This window comes from Hypanus sabinus, chromosome X1, assembly GCF_030144855.1.
Source record: "Hypanus sabinus isolate sHypSab1 chromosome X1, sHypSab1.hap1, whole genome shotgun sequence".
NCBI classification, from domain to species: Eukaryota; Metazoa; Chordata; class Chondrichthyes; order Myliobatiformes; family Dasyatidae; genus Hypanus; species Hypanus sabinus.
In genome coordinates, this window is record NC_082738.1 from 59,113,060 (window position 1) to 59,131,527 (window position 18,468).

Sequence of the window (18,468 nt, forward strand, 5' to 3'; positions counted from 1 at the left end):
CACAGATAGCTCTTTCTCCCTTATTAGGGAGAGAGAGCCTGTGGTATGTTGAATTACCCGGTGAATAAGTAGTCTTTGGGGTACTGTAGATCTGAGTCTTTGCTGCACGCTTGAGTGCTCAGTGGAGGGTGCTGCTTATGTGTGGGAGGGGGGAGCTGGGTGGTGCTTTGTGGTTCTAACATTTAACTGTCATTCATTCTTTGGGGCACTCCTTTATTTTTGTGGATGTTTGAAAAAAAGGAATTTGCGGATGTATATTGCATACATTTCTCTGACATTTGGAAGTAGGTACAGAGGAGATGTCAGGGATAAGATTTTTTTTACACAGAGAGTGGTGAGTGTGTGGAATGGGCTGCAGGCGGCGGTGGTGAAGGTGGAAACAATAGGGTCTTTTAAGAGACTCCTGGATGGCGACATGGAACTTAGAAGAATAGAGGGCTGTGGGTAAACCCTAGGTAGTTCTAAGGTAGGGGCATGTTTGGCACAGCTTTGTGGGCTGAAGGGCCTGTATTGTGCTGTATATTTTCTATGTTTCTATTAAATATACCTATTGAAAGAAGGTCAGAATCTAGCCGAGTCTCCTGCGAGTATAGAGCATAGAGTATAGAGTGTAGAGAAGGACAAAGAGAATGAGTCAGATTATAGGGCTAGAATGAGAGGCTAGGGGGATCTTATCAGTTAGAAGGGCTCTCAACTCTACCAGCTGGTGCCAATTTCCCAGATGTGTGGGTAATTGGCAGCTCCACAGTAAGTGCACAAGTTGATTCTCCACCAACCCTCATGCGCTTGGGGGGGTCTTGGGGGGAGTTAAAGGAATGCTCCTGAACTGCATGGGTTCTGGAGGCATTGCTGATGAGGGTCCTACAGTCTTAAACTGTTCTGGAAATAGAACTGGGTTCTGGAGAGTTATTTCATAGGAGGAACTGGGGTTCTTGTGTTCTGGAGGGTCATTACATGAGAGAAACTGAGGTTTTGGAGTTCTGGAGTGTCATTCCCCAAGACATTTGTCAATTTGAAGGGCCAGTGATGAGGCATTCAAAGTTGGTGGGCACCTCCAGAGCAGGTAGCTCATCTTTCAAGATCTCCGATTTGTTGTGATAGTAATGGCCCAGCAGGGCTTCTGCATTCCAGCTACACTCCACCGTAAGAGTCCTGAATGCCATGGTGTAATCCAACACCAAGCGTGAGTCTTGACACAGGCAAAGTACCCACCTTCCACTTCCTAAATGGTTGAAAACCCAGCACATCTCAGCAATGAATTCCTTGTATTTAATGCAAGGAATGTTATGGTTTTATTGTCCAGTTTAGCAGCTCTGGGTCAGACCTCATCCAGTCAAGAGAGAGATGATGAAGTCAATCTTGGCTTGGTCTGTGGAATACAGAGACAGCTGGAGCTCAAAATGTAAGACACACTATGAAAGGAAGTTGTGGCATTGGGTTTTGGGGAAGCTTTTGTGCATTGGAATCCAGGGTTCCAAGGGAGGAGGTTGAATGACATAGGTTGCTGTAATGAGATGGAGAGTCAATTGAGGGTGGTGAGCAGATAGTCAATGGTTTCCTGCTGCTTCAAGCTCATGTGCTCATGTCGATGGGTGAGTTCCTTTAGCTGAACAAACTCAGCATGTCAATCAGTGGTTCACCTTTCCTGTCAGGAAAAAGAAACTTACAAAACCTACAGCACAATACAGACCCTTTGGCCCACAAAGCTGTGCTGAACATGCCCTTGCCTTAGAAATTACCTAGGGTTACCCATAGCCCTCTATTTTTCTGCCCTCCATGTACATGTCCAGGAGTCTCTTAAAAGACCCTATTGTATCCGCCTCCACCACCTTCACTGGCAGCCCATTCCACGCACTCACTCTGTGTAAAAAAACTTATCCCTGACATCTCCTCTGTACCTACTCCCCAGTACCTTAAATCTGTGCCCTCTCGTGTTAGCCATTTCAGCACTGGGAAAAAGCCTCTGATTATCCACATGATCAATGCCTCTCATCATCTTATACACCTCTATCAGGTCACCTCTCATTCTCTGTTGCACCAAGATAAAAAGGCTGAGTTCTCTCAACCTATTCTCATAAGGCATGCTTCCTAATCCAGGCAACATCCTTGTAAATCTCCTCTGCACCCTTTCTATGGTTACCACATCCTTCCTACAGTGTGGGGACCAGAAATGAGCACAGTACTCCAAGTGGGGTCTGACCAGAGTCCTATATAGCTGCAACATTACCTCTCGGCTCCTAAACTCAATCCCATGATTGATGAAGGCCAATGCACCCTACACCTTTTAACCACAGAGCCAACCTGCATAGCAGCCTTTAGTGTCCTATGGACTCTGACCCCAAGATCCCCCTGATCCTCTACACTGCCAAGAGATTTACCATTCATACTATATTCTGCCATCATATTTGACCTACAAAAATGAACCACCTCACACTTATCTGGGTTGAATTCCATCTGCCACTTCTCAGCCCAATTTTACATCCCATCAATGTCCCGTTGTAACTTCTGACAGCCCTCCACACTATCCACAACACCCCCAACCTGTCTATCATCAGCAAATTTACTAACCCGTCTGTCCACTTCATCCAGGTCATTTATAAAAATCACGAAGAGTAGGGGTCCCAGAACAGATCCCTGAGGCACTCCACTGGTGACCGACCTCCATGCAGAATATAACCCATCTACTACCACACTTTGCCTTCTGTGGGCAAGCCAGTTCTGAATCCACAAAGCAATGTCCCTTGGGTCCCATGCCTCCTTACTTTCTCAGTAAGCCTTGCATGGGGTACCTTATCAAGTGCCTTGCTGAAATCTAATTACACTACATCTACAGCTCTACCATCATCAATGTGTTTAGTCACAGCATCAAAAAATTCAATCAGGCTCGTAAGGTACGACCTACCTTTGACAAAGCCATTCTGACTATTCCTTTCCATATTATGCCTTTCCAAATGTTCATAAATCCTGCCTCTCAGGATCTTCTCCATCAATTTACCAACCACTGAAGTAAGTCTTACTGGTCTCTAATCTCCTGGGCTCTATGCCCTTTCTTGAATAAGGGAACAATATCTGCAATTCTCTACTCCTCCAGAACCTCTCCTGTCACCATTGATGATGCAAAGATCATTGCCAGGGGCTCAGCAATCTCTTCCCTCGCCTCCCACAGTAGCTGGGGTACATCTTGTCCAGTCCCAGTGACTTATCCAACTTGATGTTTTCCAAAAGCTCCAGCACATCCTCTTACTTAATATCCACATACTCAAGCTTTTCAGTCTGTTGCAAGTCATCCCTCCAATCACCAAGATCCTTTTCCATAGTGAATATTGAAGCCAAGTACTTATTTAGTACCTCTTCTATCTCTTCCGGTTCCATACACACTTTTGCACTGTCATACTTGATTGATCCCATTCTCCACTCTCACCAGTGGTGTGCCTCAGGGATCTGTTCTGGGACCCTTCTCTTTGTGATTTTTACAAATGACCTGGATGAGGAAGTGGAGGGATGGGTTAGTAAGTTTACTGATGACACAAAGGTTGGAGGTGTTGTGGATAGTGTGGAGGGCTGTCAGAGGTTACAGCGGGACATTGATAGGATGCAAAACTGGGCTGAAAATGGCAGATGGAGTTCAACCCAGATAAGTGTGAAGTTGTTTCATTTTGGTAGGTCAAATATGATGGCAGAATATAGTATTAATGGTAAGGCTCTTGCCAGTTTGTAGGATCAGAGGGATCTTGGGGTCCGAGTCCATAGGAAACTCAAAGCTGTTGTGCAGATTGACTCTGTGGTTAAGAAAGCATACGGTGCATTGGCCTTCATAAATCATGGGATTGAGTTTAGGAGCCAAGAGATAATGTTGCAGCTATATAGGATCCTGGTCAGACCTACTTGGAGTACTGTGCTCAGTTCTGGTTCCCTCACTGCAGGAAGGATGCGGAAGCCATAGAAAGGATGCACTGGAGATCTATAAGGAAGTTGCCTGGATTGGGGAGCATGCCTTATGAGAATAGGTTGAGTGAACTTGGCCTTTTCTCCTTGGAGCAACGGAGGATAAGAGGTGACCTGATAGAGGTGTATAAGATGTTGAGAGGTGTTGATTGTGTGGATAGTCAGAGGCTTTTTCCCAGGGCTGAAATGGTTGCCACAAGAGGACACAGGTTTAAGGTGCTGGGGAGTAGGTACAGAGGAGATGTCAGGGGTAAGTTTTTAACTCAGAGAGTGGTGAGTGCAAGGAATGGGCTGCCAGCAACGGTGGTGGAGGCAGTTACGATAGGGTCATTTAAGAGACTTTTAGATAGGTACATGGAGCTTAGTAAAATAGGGGGCTATGGGTAAGCCTAGTAGCTTCTAAAGTAGGGACATGTTTGACACAACTTTGTGGGCTGAAGGGCCTGTATTGTGCTGGACATCTTCTATGTTTTCTATGTTTCTATGTCTTATCCTGTTGCTCTTCACATACTTGTAGAATACCTTAGTCCTGTCCGCAAAGGATTTCTCATGGCCCCTTTTGGCTCTCTTAATTTCTTTCTCAAGCTCCTTCCCGCTAGCCTTATAATCTTCTAGATCTCTATCATTACATAGTTTTTTTTTAACCTTTCGTAAGCTCTTCTTTTCTTCTTGACTAGATTTACTACAGCCTTTGTTCACCATGGTTCCTGTACTCTACCATCCTTTCCCTGTCTCATTGGAATGCACCCATGCAGAATTTCACTCATATATCCCCTGAACATTTGCCATATTTCTTCCGTACATTTCCTTCAGAACATCTGTTCCTAATTTATCGTTCCAAGTTCCTGCCTGATAGCCTCATATTTCCGCTTAATCCAATTAAACATTTCCCTAACTTGTCTGTTCCTATCCCTCTCAAATGCTATGGTAAAGGAGGTAGAATTGTGATCACTATCTCAAAAATGTTCTCCCACTGAGAGATCTGACAGTTGACCGGGTTGTAGGCTATCTACATATTGTGTCAAGAAGCCTTCTTGAACACACCTAACAAACCCCACCCCATCTAAATCCCTTGCTCTAGGGATATGCCAATCGATATTTGGGAGATTAAAATCTCCCACCACGCCAACCCTGTTATTATTACACCTTTCCAGAATCTGTCTCCCTATCTACTCCTCAATGTCCCTGTTACTATTGGGTGGTCTATAAAAAACACCCAGTAAAGTTATTTACCCCTTCCTTTTCCTAACCTCCACCCACTGAGACTCCTTAGACAATCCCTCCATAGCGTCCACCTTTTCCTGAGCTGTGACACTATCTCTGAGCAACAGTGCCACACCCTCATCCCTTTTGCCTCCTTCCCTGTCTTTTCTGAAATGTCTAAAACCCGGCACTTGAAGTAACCAATCCTGCCCCTGAGCCATCCAAGTCTCTGTGATGGCCACAACATCATAGCTCCAAGTACTGATCCACGCTTTAAGCTCATCCACTTTGTTCATGATGCTTCTTGCATTAAAATAGACACATCTCAAACCATCGGTCTGAGCGTGTCCCTTCTCTATCACCTTCCTATCCTCCCTCTCGTACTGTCTCCAAGCTTTCTCTATTTCTGAGCCAACTGCCTCTTCCTCCATCTCTTCAGTTTGGTTCCCACCCCCCTGCAATCCTAGTTTAAACTCTCCCCAATAGCCTTAGCAAACCTGCCCACCAGAATATTGGTCTCCCTGGGATTCAAGTGCAACCCGTCCTTTTTGTACAGGTCATACCTGCCCCAAAAGAGGTACCAATGATCCATAAATCTGAATCCCTGCCCCCTCCTCCAATCCCTCAGCCACGCATTTATCCTCCACCTCATTCTATTCCTATTCTCACTGTCATGTGGCACAGGCAGTAATCCCGAGATTACTACCTTTGTGGTCCTGCTTCTCAACTTCCTTCCTAACTCTCTGTAGTCTTTTTTCAGGACCTCTTCCCTTTTCCTACCTATGTCATTGGTACCAATATGTATCATGACCTCTGGCTGTTCTCCCTCCCACTGCAGGATATCTTGGACATGATCAGAAACGTCCCAGACCCTGGCACCTGGGAGGCAAACTACCATCTGAGTTTCTTTCCTGCGTCCATAGGATCGCCTGTCTGACCCCCTAATTCTGATGGCCTGGCCTAATTCTGCTCTTATTGTCCTTGGACAATGTTCCCTGGATCTTGACTTTACAGCCAAAGGAAGCATCCTCATTGTGAATAACCAAACTGAAAATGTAAGTGGACATCCTAATTCCAGTTTAGACATATATATCTGTTCCTACTTTAAACTTGGGGTCCTTTTATGATTGGCTGACTACATTTTGAGAAGTATTGAGAAACACCAAATGAAGCTGCTGCAGACACATTTAAAAAATATTACAGGTCTTGGCTTGGCATGCTCTTAGCATTGGGGCTGTTGAATGAAACAATATTCAGTTAATCTGATGAGTAGTGAGTAGGTAAGGTATAATTAGGTTCTGGGATATCAGATAAGGTCTGTGGTGATGTGTGATTTTTCTTGTTTATTACCAGGTTCAGTGAAGACAACATTGGTGAAACCTGTATTAAACTGGGGTACCGCTTCATCGAGCTGTCCATTCACCTTTTCCCTCACCTCCATTCAGAGTATTGATGAGACTCCATGTAAATTGAAGGAACCACTTTGTCAAGTACCTCTGCTTCATCCACAAAAAGCGTGATTTCCTGGTGGCCAACCATTGAAATTCCTATCCCCATTCCCATTCTGACATGTTGGTCCACAGCCTCCTCTTCTGCCATGATGAGGACATTCTTAAGGTAGAGGAACAACCTCTCATATTTCGTCTAGGTAGCCTTCAACTGGATGGCATGAAAATCAACTTAGACCTTAGGACCATTTTGATATAGGTGCAAAATTAGCCCCTCTATTTTGAGGTTGTGCCCTCTGGTCTTAGACTCTTCCACTAAAGGAAACATCCTCACCACACTCCCTTCCACTATTCAATAGGTTTCAATGAGGTCTCCCCTATTCTTCTGACTGCCAGTGCATACAGGCCCCATAGCCATCAAACACTCTCCACATGGTAAGCCATTCAATCCTGGAATCATTTTTGTGAACCTCCTTTGAACCCTCTCCATCCTTTATAAGATAAGGCACACAAAACTGCTCACAATTCTCCAAGTGAGGCCTCAACAGCGCTTTATAAAGTCTCAGTATTACATCCTTGCTTTTATTTTCTAGATTCTTGAAATGAATGCTAACATTGCATTTGCCTTCATCACCACAGACTCAACCTGAAAATTAACCTCTAGGGAATCCTGCACAAGGACTCTCAAGTTCCTTTGTGCCTCGTATGTCTGTATTTTCTCTCCATTTTGAAAACAGTTAACCCTGTTATTCCTTCTTCCAAAGTGCATGACCATACACTTCCTGACACAGTATTCCATCTGTCATTTCTTTGCCCATTATCCTAATCTATCTAACTTCTCTTTCTCCAACTTCTGGTATTTTTCCCTTCCCCTTCCCTCTTCTGCTTATCTGCCTATCAGTTCCCCCTGGTGCCTCTCCCCCTTGCCTTTCTGCCAACTCTCCTCTCTTATCAGATTCCTTCTTCTCTAGCCCTTGGCCTTTTCCATGTATCACTCTCAGCTTCTTACTTCATTCCTCCCACCCCTCTCCCACCCACCTGGCTTCATTGATCATCTTCTAGCTTGTTCTCATTCTTTTTCCCCACCTTCTTATTTTGGCATTTTCCCCTTTCCTTTACAGTCTTGATGAATGATCATCAAGGCCTGTAAAGCCTGAAATGCCAACTGTTTATTTATTTGCATAGATGCTGTCTGACCTGCTAAGTTTCTCTAGCATCTTGTGTGGGTTGATCTGGATTTCCAGCATCTGCAGAAGCTCTTGTGTATCTAGTTTCTTAATTGTTCTCGGAATTCCATGCTTCAAAAGTAAATATTTCTCTGTCAATCACTAATTACTAGACTTGTACTACTTAAAAAATATTATACTTTTACTGTTCTTCATACCAATGATAATATTGCATATGAAAACTTAGTCATAGATAATTCACTACCCACTAGTTTACTCTCCTCTAGTTATGACATCTTGCAGATACTTTGGGGAAGAAATCAGATGCACTGAACTCATAATGTAATGACACATGAATGCTATACTTTGCTTCCAATATTGCCATAGAACCGAATTGGAAACGAAGTTCAGTGCACAGCTACTGCTGTGCATGCACATTCATTGCAAATTAATGAGGATAAACCTCTACCCTTCAGAGCTGCATCTTCCTCGGGACTCAATTTCTCACCCAGTTTTGCACTGTCAGCAAACATGGATAATAAATTAAGTAAAGTACAAAGCTAATGTTCTAAATGGTTGCAGATTTCGTGATTTGGACATTACATTTCAGTCCAACTTCATTTTCCAGATGTGCATTTCCTGATTATGTGTGAGTTTTTCTTTTTATCCAGCTTTGGACAAGTACCATTTATGACTGAGAACATTGATGATTAATTCTTTCCTTTTACACTTCTGCAAGCTCTTACCTAGGAAATATTCCTTGGCTACATTTTTGATAGCATTTCCATCTCAGGGGTGAAAAGAATTATCATGGACAAATTTAAAGGAAAAAAAAAGTGCCGTATGCTTCCAGTGCAGCAATGAAAGATATCCAGTCTCTCAGATGTTGAGATTTGTCACTTGGCCAGTAGCAATTAAGATCTCTCAATTGTGTTTGCTTTACTCAACTTTTCCATTATATAATACCTGCTTTGACACACGATAGATAATTTCATTGTAAAATGGAATCCAACAGGAAGACAATCTTTCTGGAAAATATATATTGTAGCGCAGGATCAGTCAGTTGAGTATGGTGAGCAACCTTCTTTCATATTAAAATGAGGAGATATATGATTCTTAACTTTGCTCTGGAATTACTAAGCAATCTGCTCACTTCTGGAGGAATCTCAAATTGAATGTTGACATAATCCTGTGAATGCATAATATTTTAAATATTCATTTAGCTCTAGGTTCAGAGATAAATATTGCATTTTCTGTTAGTTTAATAAGAACTCAATAAGTTCCTGCTCTCCTTCCAATTCATCCTCCATCCTTTCTGGTAGGACCTGGTTAGATTTCCAACTGAACTCACTTACCCTTTAATTTGATGAAAGGCTGTAAGAACACAAATTGTACACATACTAAAATTGCACCTTTCCAGTGCTCATGTAAGCATGAGGAACATTATCACATCTTCTGTGTGGGTAACTTTTGGGATTCACCATCTTGTTTTATTGGTATCAGTGCAGGTTAGTTATGCATCTCTAACATTTTCAGTTTTTTCTCTATCCTCTGACACATCCCTATCTGCTTGACTTTCCTAAAGCTCTTTCTTGCATTTCTCAGATTTAAGAAGTTCCATTGTTTCCTTTCTCTTTTGAACTTACTTCAGCCAGATGGATTCTGATCAGCATCAGTTTAACATTGTGACAATTCTAACCCACTCTATCAGAGCTATTCCCTCTGTCCTATCCATCCCATCCCTGTTGTCTCTGCAACTTAAAACTAACCTGTTTTCTTCCTTTCCCAATTCTGATGATGGGTCTGCAGCCTGAAATGTTAACTCTTTTACTGTTTACTTTTTGAGTGGTTCCAGTATTTTCTACTTGTATTCAAGTTATTTACAAATGATGTTATTATCTCTGTAATCCTTTCTGCCTATTAAGCAGAAATATCAATGTTTTTTCTAATTTTGGAGTCTTGCTCATCTCCAAATTTAGCATCTTTGTCATTGCAGCTGTTGTATTCACTGCCGTTAAACAAAGCCTTTCTATCTTACTTTCTGTCTATTTCTTCCTGTTAAGACACTTAAAGCTAATTCTTCATTAAGGTGTGAGCCATCTGCCCCATTATCCACCTGCATGGCCCGGCATGGCACCAGGTTTTGCTGTTTCATATTGTTAGAATGCAACATAAGAGATGCACTAAATATTTATATTTAAGCTAAATATTCTTGTCAAAGACATATGACTTTCAAGATAGAAATATTAAAACGGCATGGCTTAATAATGTTTTTTAAGACATTCTGTTTAATATCAAACATTTTCACTGGATCACTCTTTAGATAACATCTGTAAAGCCAAAGGCATAGTGGAAATGTAAATTATCCCTTTGCCTCCACAGATGCTGTCTGATTAACTGAGATCCTCAGGCAGATTGCTTTTCTGATCCAGATTTTCACATCTGCAGTCTCTTGAGTCTCTATTTTCACTTTGTCAAATAGTAAAGACAAATAAGTGATGCACATGTTAGTATTTGCCTTACAAGACTAGCACTCTGCACTGTGTGCTGGATTTTTAGTATTTGTAATTATGATTATTATTGTCTCCATCTAGATTAGATTAGTAAGTATTGTTTATTGGTTGATAATCATACCCCATGAGATTTACTGAATTCAATCTCTCTGGACTTTAAAGAACAATAACATTTTGGTTCTTTTCCATTAGGAGTACTGAATCCTTCAGGAGAGAGACAAAGAGCCAGATTAAAACAAAGAATTTTTGTCAAAGGATCAAAAATAACCTTGGACTATGTTTTATTTTGTAGTTTCTTTTGAGAGCTGGAATACAAGTAGGGCTACATCTTCCAAACTTAATTTAAATTTATGTTATAGCCTATATTTGAACCAAGAAAATGAATTATGGTTAAAAAGACTATAAATAATCCTATTATCTTTCGATGGTATTGAAACAACATTGTATGTCTCTAATGCTGTAAAAGTCACAAAAAGCATAAGATCATTGAGTTCAGAGAACAGTAGTGTCAGGTTTACCTGTCTAAACAGTGAGCTGATGCATGAATTGACATTCTTGTCATGATGTTCTCGCTGTTGTCAGCATTTTGTTCAGCAGGTGCAATCTTTGCAGCCAACTCTTACAAGGACATAGCAGCATTCCAGCTCCTATTTTACTTTCTGAAAGTACAGATGCTGCGATACTGCACTCAAAGTGGGGGGGGGGGACATTACGAGGAATCAGACAAGCTTGGAGAGCCTAGTCTAGACTGCAGGAGGCATATTCTTTGTGCATGGAGACCACAGAGAGCCTCCATATCTACAACCCAATTTCCCTGGCAGTAGTTGCTAAAGGGGTCTCTGAAAGAGCTTAAATGCAGATTCTGAAGGGCTGCATTCTGAGAAAGCCTGCAATGCAAATACATGTCTACTACCCTGCTTCTGAGAACTGAAGGAAATGTGGTTGAGGGCTTCTATCCTGATGTTACAGCTATTGAATGAACCTGTTGTATGATAAGATGGGTATCTTGACCTTCCTTCTTCGGTTGTCCATTGGAATCCGATGATGACATCCACACCTTTAATGGTGTGATCTTTGATGACTATACAGTCCTATCCTGGACCCACAAGTTCTATTGCAGGTGGATCATGTATATGTGGTAGTGGTGCTGGTAGTGATGACAACCATGGCTGCATTTCTCCTGGCTCTCTTCTGCTGTCCTCTGGTTGTTCTTTCCATCTCCAGAATACGAACCCCATCCCTACACAGCTGTCGCCAAGTGATATGGTCAGCAGCAACATCCTCCAGGTCCTCAGGTCTGATCTTGCACTTCCTTAAAGCATTCTTCATCTGATCCTTATAGCGCTCCTTCGGCCCTCCAGCTGAGTGTCGACCATGATGTAGCTGGCTGTATAACACTCTGCGGGGTAGCCAACATGGGGGCATCCTTATCATGTGTCCCAGCATCTGCAGCTGACGCTGGGTGTTCATGGCCTCAATACTTCTGCAGTTGATCTTTACAAGTATTTCAGTTTGAGGCACCCGCTCACACCAGGTAATTCCCAGGATGCGCTGAAGGCAGCTTATGTGGAAGTGCTCCAAGGACTTGATATGACAGCTGTAGGTTACCCAAGCTTCACAGCCATAAAGGAGAGTGGTGACACAGACCACTTGGTATACAGCAACCTTTGTGGAGGGACAAAGGCTCCTGTTCTGAAGGACTCTACGCCGAGTCTCCCAAAGACAGCTGATACCTGTTAAATGCGGCTCTGGATGTCGTTGTCAATGCCGCTATCCTCAGAGAGAATGCTCCCCAGATATTTGAAACTACTGACGGCTTTTCATTACCAACAGTGAAGGCAGGTAGGGTGGGTGGGACACTAGCACTCCACTGGCAAACCACTTCTGTCTTGGTGGTATTGACAGTCAGCCCCATCATTCTGTACACTCTCACCACCACAGCAAGGACAGTCTGAAGATCTCCGGAGTATGGGCCACAAGAGCACAGTTATCTGCATGCTGCAGCTCCAGGACCAGTTCCCTATGGAGTTTGGTGGTTGTGTGGAGCCTCCTGATGTTAAAGAGGTTGCCATCTAATCCAATGTCCACTGCCACACCACTGCTATCCTCATTCTCATTGTGGAGAAGCTTGGTAATGCATTGGAGGAAGACGTTAAAGAGCACTGGCGCTAGCACACACCACCGCCTCACCCCTGTGCGTACAAGAAAGGGCTCGGACTCTTAAACTCCTATGGTCACCCGAGCAGTCATCCCATCGTGGAACTGGTGGAGGATGTTAACAAATTTGTTGGGACAGCCAAACCTGAGGAGGACATCCCATAAGAGCTCTCTTTGCACAGTGTCGAATGCTTTGGAGAGGTCGACTAAGGCCATAAACGGGTCTTGATGTTCCTCCTGGCACTTTTCCTGAAGCTGCCGGGCTGTGAAGATCATGTCGATCGTGCTCATGTTCTTCCTAAATCCACACTGCGATTCAGGCAGCATTGACTCAGTGACGTTGCTGATGAGCCTCTGAAGCATCACTTTAGCCAGGACTTACCAGCAACAGAAAGGAGTGATATGCTCCTACTATTGCCACAGATGGCCCTGTCACCCTTGTTCTTATAAGTTACAACGATGTTTGCATTTCTCCATTGCTGTGGGATCTTCTCGTCAGTCCAGGCCTTGGTGATGTACTGGTAGAGCGTTTGCATACACATGTATCCTCCGTTCTTCAGTAACTCGGCAGGGATATTGTCAGTGCCAGGGGTCTTATTGTTCTTAAGAGAATGGACAGCTGATAGAACCTCCTGGAAGGTTGGTGGTAGACTGAGGTCATGGATAGGAGGAAGTTCAGGCAGTTCGTCCAGGATGGTGGGGTCTGCATCAGAATCCTGATTAAGCAGAGTGTTAAAATGCTCAGCCCACCTCAGCAGAATGGTATTCTGATTCTTCAGAAGTGTTTGACCATCTGCTGTTTTCAGGGGAGTAACGCATAGATTTATTGGGCCATAGATGGTTTTGACAGCATTGTAAAAATTATGAATGTCATTATTATTGGCAAAGGACTGGATTTCATGTGCTGTTGCCATTACCTCTTGGGTGGTTCTGTCCCTTCCTGTCCCTTGCCCCTGTTGGGTAAGCCAGACTGTTGCTGTTACCCTATGGGTAGGTTCTGCCCCTTCCTGCCCCTTGCTTCTGTCAGGGAAGCCAGGCTGTTTGCTGTTGCCTGGTGGAGGGACTCTGTTCCTTTCCTACCCCTCACCTCAGATAGGTTGTGTCCAGCACCTGCTCAGGTGTCTGTGCCTTGCCCAGGCCTCTGTGTCTCTGCCTGGGAGATGGCCCTGCCCAGGAGTTAGGTGCCTGCCCCAGGGGGCTCTTCTGCCCTGCCTGAACTCTGGGATCCTCCTGAATGCCACAAACTCTGGGATTCTCCTGCCTTGCCTGACCTCTGGGTTCCAGCCCCACCTGCATTACCCCCTTGCATGCCATGGCATCCCCATCCTGTCCTTCCCCTAGTACTTCAGTGCCTACATCCTGAATTTGGGTCCATTCCATATCTGGCCTTGACAGCACTGCCAGCACATTGCTTCTCTGTCAGGGTGTGCTCCCTTAGCCTTGTCTCAACAGACTTACCACAATGCAGTGGGGCTATTTACCCATAGCTGGGACAGTGGTTGATGGGCACCAGGGTGTGTCTACACAGTGGTGGGCCTGCATGCCATGTCTCTGGGGCCCACTGCTGCTCTGAGATCCCCTGTAGTTTAGCCTGGGACTGTAAGATACCCAGTTTCCACGTGTGACCATGAGGAGGCACTGCAGGAATCTTGGTGGTGGAGAGGCTCTGTACTGGCAGGAGGAGGCTTACACAGTCGGCTCCTCTTTTCACCCTCTGTTGAAAAGGCGAGCCAGCGGCAATAGCTGTAAGCAGAGAGTAGCAAGCAGGGAGCATTATGCGGCATACAACATGCAACATGCACTACTACACTGCTGCACTAGATGCTTCACACACACCCTGTGAGCAAATACTCCACCCACACACCCACCTCCACCCTTGACCTCAGAATCTACCTCATCATGGCCTTGAACCCTATTGTCTACCTGCACTGCTCTTTCATTGTAACTGTAACACTTTATAATTCTGTTATTAATTTATCTTGTACTACCTCAATGTATAGATGGTGTGAAATGATTTGTATGGATCACATGCAAAACAAAGATTTTCACTGTACCTCAAATACATGTGACAATAATAAACCAATTCTCAATTCTCTTCCTGACCCTGGTATTTGGGTGACATCCCAACTATGAGCTGTGGCAAAGATTAGCAGCTGCTTGGTATGATGCCAGGAAACTGAGAATGACTCATATCCTTGATCTCATGGGCACAGCAGTCCATGTCTGAGGACAAAAATTCCAATTCAAGTGTTGGTCTTGCAAATATCATGGTTTTATGGGAAGCAGGTTTTTGTAAAACCTGGATGATCTAGGAGAAGGATTGTCCTTTCTCAGGCCAGTGAGTTCTCACTTAAGGTGTTTTTTTTTGTGTGTGGTGTATATTGAGCAACTGTTTGACAACTTTTGGAGAGGATTCAATACCCTGAATAAAAGATACCTGGGGAAATAAAGATCCTGCCAGGAAGCCAGGAGTCAGATTTCCTGATAGCTGTTAAAAGATCCAGAAACCAAAGTTGCTATACTTTGCTTTAATGCAATTTTCAACAATGCTGACAATTTTTGGAGTTCTGTGGACACATTTCCAGGATGAGAAGTCTTAACTTGAGGAGTCTAAACTTCCAACTGAAAAGTTTGGTTGATGCAGCTAATATTTTGCCATGGTATGAGGAGAAATTTGTCAGGGAATTGGTAACTGACTGCTTGTTAGTGGAATAAAAAGTACCAGTGTCAGAATGATGATCTTGTCCATGTGGAATCTATGGTCAGTTACCTTTCAACACTTGACAGTGGACCCAATGGACTATACTAATTCATTATGCTCATATTAATGATTGTAATGTAATTGCTGACAGTCACAAACCTTTAAACACAATGTTAACTAATCAATGAATGAACAATTTATCTAAATTGGCTATTTCCTTTTACAATGGTCACTTCAGTACTTCAATCACTGGAAAAGTAACTTTTATATCAATCTTGAATTTCTGATGAGCATTCATTTTGACGCGCTTCAGAACTTGAGAATTTTGTGGCTTCATTGTTTGATAGGTTCAATAGGTACATTTAATGTCAGAGAAATGCATATGATATACATCCCAAAATACTTTTGCTTCACAAACATCCACAAAAATGGAGGAGTGTATGAAAGAATGAATGACAGTTAAACGTTAGATCCCCAAAGCCACCACAAGCTCCCCCCTCCCGCACACAAGCAGCAGCAAGACCACAACCACACCTCCCACCAGCAAAAAAAAGCATTGGTGCCCTCCACCAAGCATTGAAGTGTGCAGCAAAGCATCAATAAAGACACAGACTTGCAGTACCCCAAAATCTACTCATCCACCTGGTAATTTGACATACCACAGGCTCTCTCTCTCCCTAATAAGGGAAAAAGAGGTGTCTCTATTTTACAAAGAGAAGGAGGACATAACAAAAAACTCACTGATTCATGATGTAACAAGTATCTCTGTCCTTAACACATTATTAAGAAGCATTGGTTGAACAAGTCAGGGATTGTCCCTTTGAGTATTATGTTATAGAACCTAGCCAGGAATAGGCTATTTTAGATTTGTTGAGCGCAATGAAGTAGGACCTTCTGAGGAATAGTGATCACAACTTGTTAAAATTCTGCAAACTGCTTGAACATAGAGACTCATGGTCTGCAACTTTTAAAGGACAACTACAATGTATAATGGAAGAATTGTTTGCGGTAAGCTAGGTAAACAGGTTAAGGGATAGGTCAGTTGATAAACTGTGGTAGATATTTAAGCCACAAGTTGCCAAATGCAGCTGTGGAGACCAGGTTGTTGGGTGCATTTAAGGTAGAGATTGATGTGTTCTTGATTGGACAATGGACAAGGCATCAAAGGTTATAGAGAGAAGGCTGGAAACTGGGGTTGAGGAGCAGATAGCAAAAAAGGATCAGCAATGATTGAGTGGTGGAGCAGACTCTATGGGCCAGATGGCCTAATTCTGCTCCTATGTCTTATGGTCTTATGCTTTTTAATGCTCAGCAGAAATTTATCTCAATTAGAAAGAGGGAGTCCATGTGAAAAGTGAACATCTCTCCCCACCAATAAGGCCATAAGATAAAGGAGCAGAATTAGGCCATTTAGCCCATCAAGTCTGCTCTGCCATTTCATCATGGCTGGTTCATTATTCCTCTCAGCCCCTGTCTCCTGCCTTCTCAATCATATCCCTTCATGTCTTGACCAATCAAGAATCTATCAACCTCTGCCTTAAATATTCATAAAGACTTGGTCTCAACAGCTACCATGGCAATGAATTCCACAGATTCACTACTCTAGCTAAAGAAATTCCTCCTCATCTCCATTCTAAAAGATTGTCCCTCTATTCTAATCCTGTGTCCTCTGATCCTGGACCTTCCCACCATAGGAGATATTCTCTCCACATCCACTCTATCAAGACCTTTCACCATTCAATAGGTTTCAATTAGGTCACCTTCTGAATTCCAGTGAATAGTGGCCCAGAGCCATCAAATACTCTTCCTATGACAAGCCATTCAAACCTGGAATCATTTCCGTAAGCCTCCTTTGAATCCTAATCTGTCCAAGTCCTTTTATAGCCCCTCTACTTCATCAAAACTCCCTGCCCTTCTGCCTATCTTCGTATTATCCACAAACTTTGCAACAAAGCCATCAGTTCCACCATCCAAGTCATTGACATACAACATAAAAAGAAGCGGTCCCAACGCAGATCCCTGTGAAAAGCCATTAGTCACCAACTGCTAACCAGCAAAGACTCCCTCTATTCCCCATCTTTGCCTCCTGTCAATCAGCCACTGCTTTATCCATGCTAGTATCTTTACTGGGCTTTTAAATTGTTAAGCAGCCTCATGTGTGGCACCTTGTCAAAGGCCTTCTGAAAATCCAAGTACACAACTTCAACCAATTCTTCTTTGTCTATCTTGCTTGTTATTTCTTCAAAGACTTCCAACAGATTTGTCAGGCAAGATTTTCAGTTAAGGAAACCATGCTGACTATGGCCTATTTTATCATGTGCCTCCAAGTACCACAAAACCACATCCTTAATAATCAACTCCAACCCCTTTCCAACCACTGAGGTCAGACTAACTGGCTTATAGTTTCCTTTATTCTTCTGCCTCTCTCCCTTCTTGAAGAGTGGAGTGACATGCAACTTCACACACTTCATGACCACTGACACCTGGAGTTTCCACCATACTGTAAGATACCATAGTTTCTTCCATAGTGAAGACTGATAAAAAATACTTATTCAGTTTGTCCGCTATTTCCTTGTCCCCCATCACTATCTCTCTAGCATCGTCTTCCAGCGGTCTGACAACTGTCATCTCTCTCTTACACTTTGTTACTGAAGAAACTTTTGGTATCCTCTTTAATATTATTGGTCAGCTTAATTTTTTCTTCCACCTTTACCTTAATGATTTTTTTTTTTTGGTTGCCTTCTGTTGGCTTTTAAAAGCTTCCCAATCCTCTAACTTCACACAAACTTTTGCTCTATTATATACCCTCTCTTTCACTTGTATATTGGCTTTGACTTCTCTTGTTAGCCACAGTTGTGTCATCTTGACTTTAGAATACTTCCACTTTGGGATGAATATATTCTGTGCCTTCCAAATTGCTTCTAGAAATTTCAACCATTTCTGCTCTGCTGTCATCGCTGGCAGTGGACTTTAGCTGTTCCTTCTCAGGAAGCAATGACTAAGGAAGGCAAGATTCATAATTAAGGATACCCACCATCTGGGCCAAGCTCTCTTCATGATGCTGCCATTAGGCAGGAGTACAGCAACCTTTAGGCCCACACCTCAAGGTTCAACAACACCTCCTTCCTCACTGATATCAGGTTCTTGAACTGATCTGAAAAAAAGCCTATCACTACTGTGTATTATATTTCTTTTTCTCTCTCTGAACTTGCACTAATGCTGTTATGATTCTTTTTTTATTTTGTTATGTTAGTTATGTATCATTTAAGTTTCCATTTACTTAGGCTTGTCATGTTAAAATGTACTGTGCAGCTGCAAAAAATATATTTTCATAG